This window comes from Nothoprocta perdicaria, unplaced genomic scaffold (genome assembly GCF_003342845.1).
Source record: "Nothoprocta perdicaria isolate Ctin4 unplaced genomic scaffold, notPer1 scaffold_235, whole genome shotgun sequence".
In the NCBI taxonomy this organism is placed as follows: domain Eukaryota; kingdom Metazoa; phylum Chordata; class Aves; order Tinamiformes; family Tinamidae; genus Nothoprocta; species Nothoprocta perdicaria.
Window position 1 is genome coordinate 341,663 of NW_020455461.1, and position 14,060 is coordinate 355,722.

General features: G+C 44.0%; 1 long non-coding RNA gene across 1 annotated transcript in view; it reads left to right on the forward strand.

Moving 5' to 3' along the window:
* The window catches only part of LOC112947542, a 161,355-nt gene that overhangs the window by 100,634 nt on the left and 46,661 nt on the right, over window positions 1-14,060 (forward strand). The window contains exon 2 of the long non-coding RNA XR_003249423.1: window positions 3,086-3,174. This is a non-coding gene — a long non-coding RNA (uncharacterized LOC112947542). The remainder of the gene's footprint in view (window positions 1-3,085; window positions 3,175-14,060) is intronic.

The following is a 14,060-nucleotide window of genomic DNA, read 5'->3' on the forward strand; positions in this document are numbered from 1 at the left end:
GAAGGCTGCAGGTTGCTTCCCACACCAGCAAGGGAGCCCCATAACCACAGTATAGTTCATTTCATCTGAGGACTTGGTAGCAACTGCAGAGGGAAAAGATGCTTTTTTTGGCCAAGATTAAGTGCAGTGGCGTGGGTGAGACTGGCAGGAGAGGACTAGCACGGCCAGTAGGCTAAGCCTTCCTTTGCAGGCAGTCATAAGCAGCTCATTTTCCCTCCAGGGGCCCGAGGGACTGGGCGTCTCTCAGCACTGCCGAGTTTTATTCTTAAGCTGAGCTCTGGGACACGACCTGCTGGGAGAGCCCGTGGCCTCTTGTGGCCACATGGGAAGTGGAAGAGCTTTCCTGACTGACTCATGAGCATGGCTGTACCGGGTTACACTAGCAAAGCCTTCCCGAACCAGGCTTAGTTAAGCCCGCTGTTCCGCCTTTTATCGGGAAAGTCAAACCGCCCTGATGGGCATTACCTGAAAAGGGTTTTGCAGGTGCCTGTCCCCTCAGGCTTTTACTGGGGCCTTTGTCGGCCGGTCAGGGGATGTGATGGTTTCCCCTGGACCAGCACGACGCTCCAGGCAGAAACACCAGCATCAACATGACCACATTTTGGGCTGGAAACCGCATGGATCTGTACCAGCAGGGTGCATTCTTCTAATTTACACTAAAAGAACTTCCYGTTCAGAGAGGAGCATATGCCTGCCTAAGAAAGGCTTTTGGTTTGGCCAGAATAGSCATTTCATGTTAATTTAGGATAGTGGCGAAGAAAATGATGCAGAAATGCCTCATTTGTTTCAGTTTTGAATGGCTGCCATTTTTCTACATGGCAGCTCTTTCAGTATTTCAGCAGACTGTGAATTTGGAGAGCAGTGCCTCTTCCAGTGCAGCATATTGCACAATATCTCTTCTGCTCAGTTTCTGTTTTTGGACCAGGCCCTTAGGAAGTGGCTTAAATTTAGTCCAAATACGCAATTTCAGATTGACAGAGAAGTATCCGTGAAGCAGCTTACCTACCAATTTCAGTTCAAATAGTGCAGGCAGGCAGGCTTTAGGCTGGGAGGGTTTTAGGAGCCTCAAGCTTGGCTTGCAGCTCCTAACTAATATTAATATGACCAATAAACAAAAACTCCCGTGTCTATGGACGAGCTTGATGACAGCACTTGTGTAGCGAGGGATCTTCAACTGTTTAGTCTTACTGATGAAGGAGGAAGAGAGAGAGGTTTTCCAGAGGAATCCGTGTGTGCRGAGTATGCGGAGTTACCACTTTCATTTATCCCGGTGATAAAATGAGACTAATTCTTAGCAAATAAGCAAGGTTGCTTTCTGAACCCCATCCATGCCTGTGTGACCCCCTGCAGCCGGTGGCAGCAACTTCCACGATTTTATTATGATCATTGAGGAATCATCTTTTTTCCTTTTTCCTTTGTTTACCTTGCCACCTGCTCATTTCGTTGGGAACTCTCCGCCACTTCCTGTGTCATGAAAGATACTGATATTCCTTCCTCATTTGTTCGATGCTGCTCATAATTTCACAGGGGTCTGTCACAGCCCATTCCCGCAGTTGTCCCTTTTCCAATAGCCAAGTCCTACTTTTTCCTCTCCTCCTTCAGCAACTGTTACAAACCTCTGATCATCCTGTCACCTTTTGCTTTATTTTTTCTATTGCTGCTCTATTCTTTTTGGCGTGGGATGACTGGAACTATATTCAGTGTTCAAGATATGAGGTGAGCAATGGATTTATAGGGCAACATGATTTTTTTTTCCCTGCCCTATTCTGTTTTCTTTTGATATTTCTCTATGTCCCTCTTCCTTTATGGCAGGTGTTAAGGATTTAGATAGCATGTTCATAAAGCTGTTTCCAAGACCTCTTTGCCAAGCAACAGTTAATTTCACTGTGTGTTCATAGATTTCCCAGGGTGCAGGCAGGAGACCTTAGCTATTTAGCCATGAAAGCAAGGCTAAACTGCAGGAGSGGGTTACATTGTAAACATGATGATTCCTAGTAGAGTTTAGTATTCRCTCAGCATTACTTTCAATTGTGTTTTGTTCCGGGTTTTGTTAAACCAGAGACTTCCCACATTGCTTTATGTGAGGCGGTGGGAATGTTTCCCATGGAGCCCATCTTTTTAGTGGATTGGTGATCATTTTAACAGAACATTAATTCTAATAAGAAAATCCTTCAGGAAAGAGTTCGTTCAGTGAGTTCTGTCTGAGGGAGCTGGACTAATGGTGCCAACATTCGGGATCTTGTGGCCTGAAACAAAGGAATCCAAACCAATGCAGAATGGAGGTTTCAACCTGGTAGTCTTCAAAAACAAGGAGAGATGCATAGCCCTCCATTTATTTATTTATTTGTTTGTTTGTTTATTTATTTATTTATTTATGGTACCATTACCGTTACAGTGGTTGCCAAGTCAGGGCTTGGGAGCTTAATGAAATCGGGAATGAAATCCCTTCAGGACTGTTATAAGCTGGCTGTGAAGGAACTTAAAATAGCTGTTTCCAAAAGAAGTGCTGACAGAATAATGCTATAAGTGAGCCATTCTCATCTCTGACTTTTAAACACTTGCTGTCTTATAACTGCAGTGTATTATTCTTAAAAATGCCGTTGTGGGCCAAAGAGAACTCAGTATCATATCACAAGCAAGGGGTTTCTTTTGAGTCGGGTGTTCAGTACTTCCTTTTCATGGGATGTACTAATGAGGCCGTTTGACTTCTTGTTAGTGTAAGATCTTGTTTTCATGTCTGTGGCAGCAATACCAAGCAGAACCTCGGGGTTTTTTGAAGGTTTCCTGTTAATATAGTTTCTGTCCTGTGTCAGTTTTCTCTCAGAAAAAAAGTTCCCTTCCTTACTAATTTTCACTGCATATTCCTTAAACTCCTTAGAGTTTGCTTTGGACTTTTATTTCCTTTCCAGTTTCAGTGCTGCTAGCAGGTGAAAGAGAAGAAATGGAAACATTGCTTTGTTGCAGATTAAGGCTAAATAACACACATACAAAAAGGGAGGGGGGAAGCAAGTTAGTTTGGATGAGTTTTATTATAGAATTTGAGAGCTGATATAATTACTAAGATCTTATTTTTTCTCATTTTCAGAGCATACTCAGCATCTTTAGATTTCTTCCCTGCAACCACAGACTGACTGACAGCAAGGGCTTTTTTAAATATTACTGGTCATCTCACAAGTAAGTTTTGCTTCCTTGGTTCCCGGTATTTACTGCAGAGATTGCCATATTCATCTTCCTGGCCAGGTGAACAGAACGAGTGCAAACTGAGTAGTGTTAAGAGAGGTTCTTAATCTCTCATTTCCCAGCTAGGCTGAAACCTCTCATCGGTTGCTACAGATAGAGCTGTGGTGAAGCACTGGATTACCTCATTTTGCCAGTTTATAATGTCAAATTCCTGAATGTGTTTGGCATTTTTGTCTTCTGGTGGCATCACACAGTTTAAGCTCTGTTCTTATCACAAGAACTTGTTGCATCGGGATTAGGAAACGTTCATGCTTTTGCAGTTGTGTTTTTGTACCATCAGTAAGAGAAAGCTCATGGGACCCTCCTGCAGGGGGTTCTCGGTTGGGTCAGTGGGACCCTAAAGTTTGCCAGGGTCCCCATGGATCCCAAAGTGAGATCTTGCGACGAACTTCTCCAGATCCAGGGCCCTCACTATATATTCCTACTTCACATCTCAGAAAATCCTATACATTTTAAAGAGAACAGTGCTACAGATGGAGAGGGAACACCTCCTGTTTGTGTATCTTAGAATATTACTCCTCAGGTAAACTTTTAATAGGGAACTGAAGCCTTGGAAAAGTTCCTGGGCATTGTTCTTCTGCCATTCTTGCTGTGTTTCCTGGACTCTGTTGTGCATTGGCTGGRAAATGGGAAAAGAAGCTTGTCGGACCTGGAACCAGGCAGATCTTGCTGTCAGTGTGATCTGCAGGTGACGTGAAGAGTCCAGACCAGCTGCACTAACAGGCAACCTCGGTTGCTTGATAACCTCAGCCCATCTAAATAAAGCAAAATAYGAAATTTAAGGCTGAAAAGTGCAAGCCCCGTTAAGAGGGATTGGAAATGTGCTCTGAAGAGCCCTATCTTGTGAGGGGGAGACATCAGGAATCACCAAAGGTAAGCAGCTCTAGTGTGATACTCAATTACATTAATTGAGAGTTGTTAATTTGGCGGGAAGTTTGGCCTTGGTGAGACTGAAATTGTGTTTTGATGCCCCTGTCTTAAGCAAGGATGTTGAAACTGGAGAGGCTGAGGAGAGAGCCGTGGAGTTATTMGCAGTCTGAAGAGCATGTCTGTAATATATTTGAAGAGCTCAGTCTRCTTTAGCTTTCTAAAAAAAAGCTTGAGAGATGATTTGATGGCCCTTACTATGGGGGAAAACAAGCAAAAAAASGTAATTGAAATCATTGGTCTGTCCTTCTTTTGTGTATTTGCTTTTTAATTAGATTCCTGAAAAAGGGTTGATTCCTCTCAGTTGTTGTAATTAAGGTATTTTGGTTTTCTGCTGAAGTRTAGCAGTAAATAATAAAGAAGTGGGATGAGCTTTTTTTTTTCTGTTAATCTAGACTGGCAAGTGCATTATCACCCAAATAAGCATGGGTAATTTCCTTTTCCTTTATATTCTTCTTGCTTGCAATATTGATTGGCAGCATAATTCTCATGCTCAAAAGGGTGATGGAGGAAAAAATCCTTGAGTGCTGGGATTGGTTCTATTTCACTGTTGCAAGACGATGATATACTGGATTATTTTGACTTAAATTAGGTACTTCTGTTTGTTAAGATGGAGCTATGCTAAATTGCATTTAAGCCATTATAGAAAATCTCGTTATTTACCCATGTTCCTAGCTTTTAACTTTTTGTTACGTTAGAGACTGGTGAATAACATCTCACATTTACTAGRTGCTTATTTGTTTTATTTACTGCTTACGCCAAGACAGTCCTGGATGGGAACTGAGTGTTGATTAAAATTGCACTCAATACAAGAGATGCATAAGAAAGCATTTAAATTTCCCTTATGATGGGGATATTTTAAGGAAAACAACCGTTCTTTGCAGTGGCTAAAGATGACTTGTTTGTTTCTGTTTGCSGTGACCCCACAGATTTCAGCCTCTGTCAGGTGGCTTTTACCTGCAGTGGAAAATAACCTCTCTGCTCTTCACAGTTCTCAGGATACAGCTTTTCACGAGCTTGATGTTGAACAGAGCTAACTTGAATCTTTATTCAAGGTGTTGAAGAAAATACCTTCTGTGCCCCTGCAGAGGAAGCTGAAGCTGTCAAACCTGGACCTAGCAATTCAGCAGATCAATGGTGGTTTGATGTTTAGTAAAATGGTACCAGTGGGTACATGATACAGGAATCATGCCTGGTCCTTAATGTAAATCAGATGTCAAAATTTAAGAAGCTTGGCAGAACATAACCCTCATTTCATGCTTCATTTTAAATCATCCCACTTTAAATAAAATATATAAAAATATATATTTAACCTGAAAATAAATGCATCTGATTTAAATAAACAAACCAACTTGAGCAAAATCTATTTTTATAGTAAAAAGCAGTGCAGCAGTTTCCACTCATGCTGCCAGCAGGACAACAGAAACTGAAGCAAACAGCTCCACTTTGCACTACTGTTTGTAAACCCTTGAGGCATTTAAGAATAGAAATGTTAATTTGCCTAAGGCAACAAGTGTGTTACACATGGTGGTTGTTTTGCTTATCCAAAGAAAGGTAACAAGAAAGCAAAATGTGTTACCTATGCATCACCTTTGTGAAAATAAACAGAATTCTTCCCAGAAAGACAAAAATATATATTTTATTTCTTTTGAGGGAGATAAAAAATCAAACTACATGGACATGGCAATATAAGAGGGGTGGTTTTGTTTTGTTTCAGTTTTGGAAAACAAGGTATGAAAGAAGCAGTTACAGTGGAGTAGTTTTTGATGGAGCTAATTTCAGGTTTCGGAGATCACCTTGAAATCAAATAGATTTTCGTGTTTCATATATATTATGCCATGCATATCGTATCAGAAGTAAGTGCATTTTCCAAGAAAAAGAAAAGGAAAAGGAAAAGGAAAAGGAAAAGGAAAAGGAAAAGGAAAAGGAAAAGGAAAAGGAAAAGGAAAAGGAAAAGGAAAAAGAAGAAGCAGCTAAATAAGCTTGGTCTCTCTTTTTCCTAGAAGTACCTTTCGCACCTCGGGCGAGGGATGGAGGGATGTGGAGTGTCCCTCGCGCCCCTCGACAGCGCAGTCTGTTTGGTTAGGGGTAAGGGATTTCGTTTCAGAGAATTTGCGGAGGCTTCCAGCTGCCTTTCTGCAGTGTGGAGCCAAATGGCATCTTCACCTTTGTTACAGGCTAAGGAGCAGGAAAATTCAGAGCACTGTAGGAAGGTTATAAATAAATAAAACCTGTTAGCCTCTGACCCGAGCATTGTACAGTAACAAGAGCAGTTATGCAGACAAATGGGGCTGATCACCACCTTCTTTCTCCACCACAGAAGAGCTGCGAAGAATAGGACATTTCTGAATAAAGAGATTCTTTGATTGACAYCGGCCAGGCTGTTTTTGTCCATTGCAAGAAGTAGAATGGTGGAGGGGGCAGATGAGCAGGAGAGGCAGCTCCGAGCAGGGGAACCCAGCAGCTGGGCGGCTCTTTGCCGAGGGTGCTTGAGCGCTGAGTGGCTCCATCATCCTCATCCTCGCAGCCTCTCTCCTCTCCTCACCAATGCCAATGGYTGCCGGTTCCCGGGAGCCCAGGGAGTTTGGGACACGCACTGGGTGTCCTTTTAAGGAGCAGTATCAGCTCCTGAGCATGACTCTGGCTCACACATAGGACGTGGCAGATGGAGTCCTGCTTAGCAGCAGACGGGGCTAAGGGCAGCGTTCTATAGCTCAGATCAACGTTAATACTACTGTGTTGTGATATCAATAATAAGGATGAAATCCAGTTCTTAACCAGTTAAAAAATAACCACACTTAAATATAAAAACGCMTTCTTTGCTTTCATACCCTTTGGCAAGGTATGAATGGGCAAGTACCAGAAGTACAGTTCATTGGAAAAGAACCAAGCCATTCAATTACCCTAAGAAATTAATTTTWAAATTTTTGGTTTGCATCATTTTTTACTTTTTTTTTCTGCCTAGCCTCTTTTGCTCCTGCTTGCTGAGCAGTCACCGTGCCGGGCTCGTCGCCGCACTGTGCGCTGCCGGGCACCATGGCCAGCCCTGCATGACACTCTGGTGGTCATGTAAGGTCTCGAGCTGACATGTAGTTGCCTCTAGAGAGGYGGTATTTGGTGTTGTGTAGTTTCTCAGGCCCGTTATTTAATGTGTCTATTCATATGTGTATTTCTTATTATGGGCACTGGATTGGACATTGATGGAGTTGCATATCCGGGAATATGTGGTGCAGTCAAATAGCTGTTTGTTCAGACTGATTTTTGATACACATAATCAGAGTCAATAATGCATTTAATCACAGTTCTGTCTTATGGGATGCACTGGGTCTCCTTGCACAGTGAGATTCAGACTTATGGGTAGTTCTGGCCCTAGGCTTTGCTCCGTGGACATGGGAGAGGACGTGCGGGAAGGCTGCTGCCGCTCCAGCTTGGCCTGTGAATTGGCATGGGACCAAATAACTAGGGGAAAAGCAGAAAAAGGGCTTGATCCCAAGACTTTGCAACTTGATGAATTCAGTGGTTTGGGACCACAGAGCTTCCTTCTTCACTAGATATGTAGATCCTGAGCAGGAGAGCAAAAAACAGGAAGGTTTGAGCCAGAGCGGGAGAGCAGAGGCCTAGACCCAGGCAGGGGAGTGTGTTGGGAGCACACGTGCGSTGCAGGAACTGGCTGTGAGGAACAGAGCTGTTGTTCTGCTACAGAGCTGGTATCTTCCTACTTGCTAAATTAAACCTTGCTCACGTGTCTGTACAGCAACTCCCTTTGCTTGCCTGATGCAAACTCAGTCTGGCTGCAAGATCTTGCTAGCAGTAGAAAAACTGTGAAGAGACTTGAGCCCCAAAGCCCCATATACACACAGACAAGTGCTCTAAGGCACTGGAATATAGAGAAACAAAGTCTTAGGGATTCTGCTTGGCCCACTTTGGGAAAAAATGGGCCCATTTGGGGAAAATCCCATTTTGGGAAGCAGCTTCACCGTTTACCTGTGGCTTTTTGGAATGGCCAGTGTCAGACAGGCACCAGCAGGTTTCAGACTGAGATGTCARAAGTTTAAGCTTGTAAAACATCTGCAAACATTGTCTTAGCTGTAATGTGTGTTAGCCTCAGCTACTGGCCATATCTCGTGTGTGTTGCCGTAGAAAAGGACAGAATGGAGATGTCTGCAGGGTGGCTCGTGTGAGGCAAGGACAGTGCACATACCTACATGACCAGAAAGGGACTAGGCGCAGTGCCCTGCAAGTTGAGAACRTGTATTCATTATGCTTGTAATAATGATAGGATGTTTTATTACATTGCACTTCAGCAATTGCAGTTTCAGTTTTATGGAGCAAAAAGTGCAATCTCCAAGATACAGCCTTTAAGTACTGGGTTTAATTGACAGCGCTTGAAAAATATTAATGGCTACTCATTAGTAGGTGTCTTCTCTTCCCTTATCCCACATGATCGTTTTAATTTAAACTAGCCGTTTGCTTCACATATCGAATTATTGACAAAAATATGTCTTTCTGCATCAAATGATTAGCTAAATGATCCTGTTATTTACAAGCACTGCTGTGTCCCCGTGCCCTAAATCTCACCAGTTGGAAGAGTGGGAGGGAGAGCAATTTAATTAAGTTAACTTTATTGACCCGCTGGAGCTGTTGTTTAATAGCGTGGTTCCCTGGAGGGCCGTGCAGGTAAATGGGATGAATGCCACGGAATATCGCTTCCCTGCACCGCGTATTCCCCAGCCAATCAGTAGGAAGGTTTTCCCAGCGCAGCCTGGCGGGACGGCGTTCGCCGCTCCGCTCGGAGCAATGCGCCCGGCTCCCGGGAGCGTTGGGGCAGGAGGGAGCCGGGCACCGCGCTGGGCACCGGCTCGGCCGCCTCGCATCCAGGGATGCCCGCTCCTCCGGCAGGAAGCCTGGCGCGCCAGCCACAGTGACGCAGCCGTGAGTAAAGGGGTTAATATTAACACGCGGTGCAGCCATTCCGTGGGGAAAGTCGCGGTTGGGAAGGATAACGGGAGATTTCTGCCAGCGCTGCGCCACGCTCCCCATGCCAGGGAGCGGGGCCGCAACCCGCACAACTTCCTTGCTGGATTATTAAGGCTGATGCAGTGAAAGGTGGAAGGACTTTTGCAGTGTTTCTAGTGATCTTAGTGCTTGCTCTTGCTTTGTTTCCTGCCTGTGCTGTTCAAATCGCCATCCAGATGTTTTATTAAGCTATGCAGTGAATACAACAACTGTCTGCAGCTGATGGGAGCTGGTGTATTCCTCACCACTTACCACCCCTGTCCACGGATGATAAAAGCCAGTATTTCAGACTGTAGTCTACTATATAGACTATAGTCTATATAGTAGACTGTAGTCTACTATATAGACTATAGTCTATATACTATATACTAGTTCATATACTATACTATATTATACTATACATATACACTATACTATATAGAGAGAGACCATATCTCTTTCGTCTATATACTATAGTAGTCCTTCCAATCACTTTTTTTTTCAAGTAAACATAGATCAGATATAACAGCAACTTCCTCTAGTTTTTAACCCTTGCAGGATTTAATGTTTCTCGGATTAGAACTGAGACCCAGAAATACAGCTCTTCTTAAAGAATTAGATGCAACCCCTCTACTTTTTTTTTTTTTTCCCTCTAGGAAATAGTAAGTGCAACTTTAATTACACTTTGTAAATTTTGTCACGTTTTCTGCTGCTGGGAGGCACACACAATTCTCTGTTTTGGATTAGCTTGTGTGTAATTTCTTTTTTCATTTATATATGTGAAAGCTGCTTCTTGGCTTCAGAATGTTGTTCTTTATTTCAAAGATGTATTGGATAAGAGCGGWGGGTTTGTTTGAGGAGGAGAGTCGTTATATTCTGCTGTATATTGTGCAGCGCTCAATCATATGGGTCCTTCTTTAAGTGTGATGTGGGTGTCACTAAGGGGTCACCTTTGAAGCACCGGAGCTGGCTCCCTGCCCTGCTGGAAGCCACATCCATGGGGCCTTGGGCCCCAGCTGAATTCTGCCCCATGCTCATCCCTAGGGAGAGCCCGGTCAGCCCAGGGTGAGACATCCCGGGCTGGCCCCCCGGGACACGTCCTTGTCACTCCCAGTGTGGGAACCTTCCCTTCCCTTCCCTTCCCTTCCCTTCCCTTCCCTTCCCTTCCCTTCCCTTCCCTTCCTCTCTCCCCTTCCCTTCCCTTCCACTTGGTCCTCCTCAGGCCCCTCCTGACGTTCACATTCGCCCTTCCTGACACGTCCAAGTGTGCGGGTGTCCCCCAGAGATAGCACCACATCTTTTAGAAGGATAAATCCCCATAGAAACACAAACCCRAAAAATCTGGGAGTTCCCAATCCGAGCCGCTGCTGGAGCTCCGGCATAGCACGGAGAGGGCACAAGCCACCCTCAGCTGCAAACTCCAGGTTTTCCAGTGAAAGCCGCCATGAACTCCGCAGTAAGTTAATGTGGCTTTTTGCGGGCAGTGGGGTGCGTGTTTACACCGAAGGGAGATGTCCTGTTTGAGTAATTCCGAGAAGTTTTCCAGCTGCTGCTCTCCAGCTCCGTGCTACGCCGCCTTCATTAAAGGTGCGCTTGGCAGCTGCTGTTTAAAGCCTGCCTTGCGTGCTTGTAAGGTCCATTCCTTACAAATTCCTAAGGTCCACAGCACCATTCCTGAGCCCACGGCCAGGSCTGAGGCACACAGGAGAGTTCTGTGCATTTTCAGCTGTTTTTTCCCTTTCCGTAGAGTTCCTGCTATGGCCCTTAGCATTGCTGCACAGAAGGAGAGGTGAAGCAGTGGAACAGGCTGCGCCAGGAAGTGGTGGAGTCCCCATCCCTGGCAGCGTTCCGGGAACGTGTGGATGAGGCGCCCAGGGACAGGGTTTAGCAGGCAGGGAGGGCATGGGTTTATGCTGGGACTCGATGATCCTGAAGGTCTTTTCYGGCCATAATGATTCTGTGTTGCACTGAAAGCCGTCTTGTCTGTCTGACGGCATAGAAGGAGTATATGTATTCTTGATGCCATCCCACCACTCCTTCCCAAGGCAACACACTCATCACACTGGATTCCCAGGAATTGCTTTCCTGCCTGAGAATTCCTTATGTGTTGTGAATGTGTACATAAAGCTCTTTAAGGGTGCTTAACTATAAATACATTATAAATACACAAATACTGTTTTTCTTTCATTGCAGTTTTAAAAGTCTGTTAAATGAAGGCTTATGATGTTAATATTTATGCAATATGTTTTGATATGGAACATATTTAGTATGTTTCTGTGAGTAGTAACTTTAAATAGTAAATGCTAGTTTCTAGTTTTGAGTGGGGGGCAAAACTCATACACTTAACACTGCAATAGGTGTGAAATGTTTTTAATTTCAGTGGTTAAAAAAGTTTTCTCATTTACTAGCTAGCAAGGGTTTTCTTTCTAAGTCTAGTTTATATCGAACTACTAGATGGAATATACTCTGKTTTTTTTGTGACTATATACAGAGACTTTCCCTATCTGATCTATAGCATTTGGGTTGGTCTTTTCCATCCTATTCCATTCCTGGGTTGGTCTGCTGGCCTTTAGATAGAAGTTTTACAGCTGCAGAAGGATGCCACCTTGTGCATCCAGCTGCGCTAGTTGGAAGTATTCCTGCTTCCTCCCCTCGTCACCCGCTGGCAACTGAAGAGGTTGGCAAGATTGCTCCCTAGCTCCCAGCCTGCAAGGTTGGCCAAGCCAACAAGGTGACCGGTTYGAGCTGCTTTATAACATAAAGTGGCTGCTTTTGCCTCAAGCCATTTAGAAAGTGTTTTTGTGACTCAGCTATGGGCAAAGCAAGGAGCACCAAGGAGAGGTAATGTCACCAAAGCCATGCAACGTTGTTGGCAGGGTGGATGGTGGCTCTTCCCTGAGCCTTCAACAGCTTGTGCCCAGGAGGAGGCAGAAGTGCCTGCAGCATGACTGGCTCTGGCAGGCTTGCACGCARCTGTGGTTCTTAGCAAATTTCCCATGTTTGAGATCTAAATAGGCATTCACCTTTTTCCCCCTCCTAAAGGCTGAAAGTTGACCTCTGCTAGGGTGTGTTTTTTGTTTGTTTTATTTCACGTTGATTAATTTGTTAACTTATTTAAGCAAATGGAGATTGGTGAGGCTGCGTCACACCTTTGTTCCAGGAGGCAGGTTTTGCCCCGGAGTAGAGCTTTCCCCCTGAGACTCCCAGCCAGAACCAGCAGCTGATGAGGAGGTGCTGCGTGGATCTCAGCAGCTTGTAGGGCTGAACCCGTCAGGAGGTAAACAGCGCTCCACAATCCCACCTGGGGAAAGGCCTACGGAACTTGGAGATTGCAGTTAGCTAATTTGCCAGGAAATCACTGATGAATGCTCCAGATTAAAGCTGAGTATACGCGGAAGAGAATACAATCTGGACAGCTCAGGAGGACCTGAGATGTTACACAGGGTTGATTCCTTACTTTTCTGTCCTCTGGAATCAGGTATYTGTTGCTGTGTTATCTAATTGCCTTGTCAGCCTTACCGTGCACTTACAGTGAATGGATCACAACGCCATCCTAGCAAGGAAACTGGAAGATCCATTTTCTCTTGCAAAGTGTATTGTCAACACAATCACCTTTACATTATCTACAGGTAGATGACCATAACCATTATTAGTGGAATTAATAACAACAACAACAAAAAAAAAAAAACAAAAGTAAAGGAAGAAATRTCATTTCTCAGGTTGGGACTTGCTTATGAGAATTTATAAATCCCACTGTTTACGTTTCTCCCAAATTAAGAGAATTTGAATAAAATCACTGAGAGAAAATACGTATAGAACCTTTTGCCCTCACATTTAGAGTAGCATTTCTAAACCTCAATCCCAGGAGAGAATAAAATATTAAGACAGAAAACTTGTTAATAGAAAACCCAGGAATTCTGAAAGGACATCTGTAGTATACTGAGAGTGGAAGTGATTCTGATTTAAGAAACTACTTCAAAAGCACGTCAGTAAAGTCACAGGAGATATTTTAAAGACATTTGCTGAAGCATGAAAGGCCAGTAATAACCAACATCACAATTCTGTCTGAGAATTGGAATTGAATAGTCATTTCAGTATTTGATTTTATGATCATCATTTCTGTCCCTCAACTGTCTTCTGCATTCAGAATATTATATGAGAGGAGAGTTGCAATTTAGGCCAGGAAACGGGCCAAGCAGTTACTCCGCGTCTGAATTTCATGTTTTCTTTCCTACACAACCATGGTAGCTTTGGAAAAAACGCTGCTTTTTTTCTGTATGTGACCATTATTTTTCTTATGGAAGGTGCTCAAAGGCACTGTGAAATATCAAGACRTACTACTGAAAAACCTACCCTGGATTAATGTTATAGGAGTGCATATCAGCCATACAAATCTAAAGACAACTTCCATACCTTTCCTTAATATATTTCCAAATATATTCCAAAAATATATTTTGCAGTGGGATATTTAGCAAGTGTTYCTGGAGCAGAGAGTTCCAGCAGAGCTGCTAAGAGAGACCGTGGCASATGACTTTACCCTGCCATGCCCACAAATGTCTCAGCCCACAAAACACACAGGCACATCACCCAGGAAAGTTGATGTCAGCTGGGAAAGTCACAGAGATCTTGGTGAATTTCACAAACACACAGTATGAGGGAYACCAGAGATGCAGGGAGGTTCTCAGGGGTCCAGTGCAAAGGCTGAGACACTGCATTGGGGTGCACAGCACCCTCATGAAGCTTTAAAAATCCCTCCTGTTTTCTACCTCCCAGTGATTCTAGGAGCTTGGGAGAACTGTTTGCTACACAAAGCAGAGCTTCACCTTTTGTTTAACTACATCTTAATGTGTAGTGCTCATGGGTGAGGTGTGGCTGAAGGTAAGGTGTTCTCTGCTGCT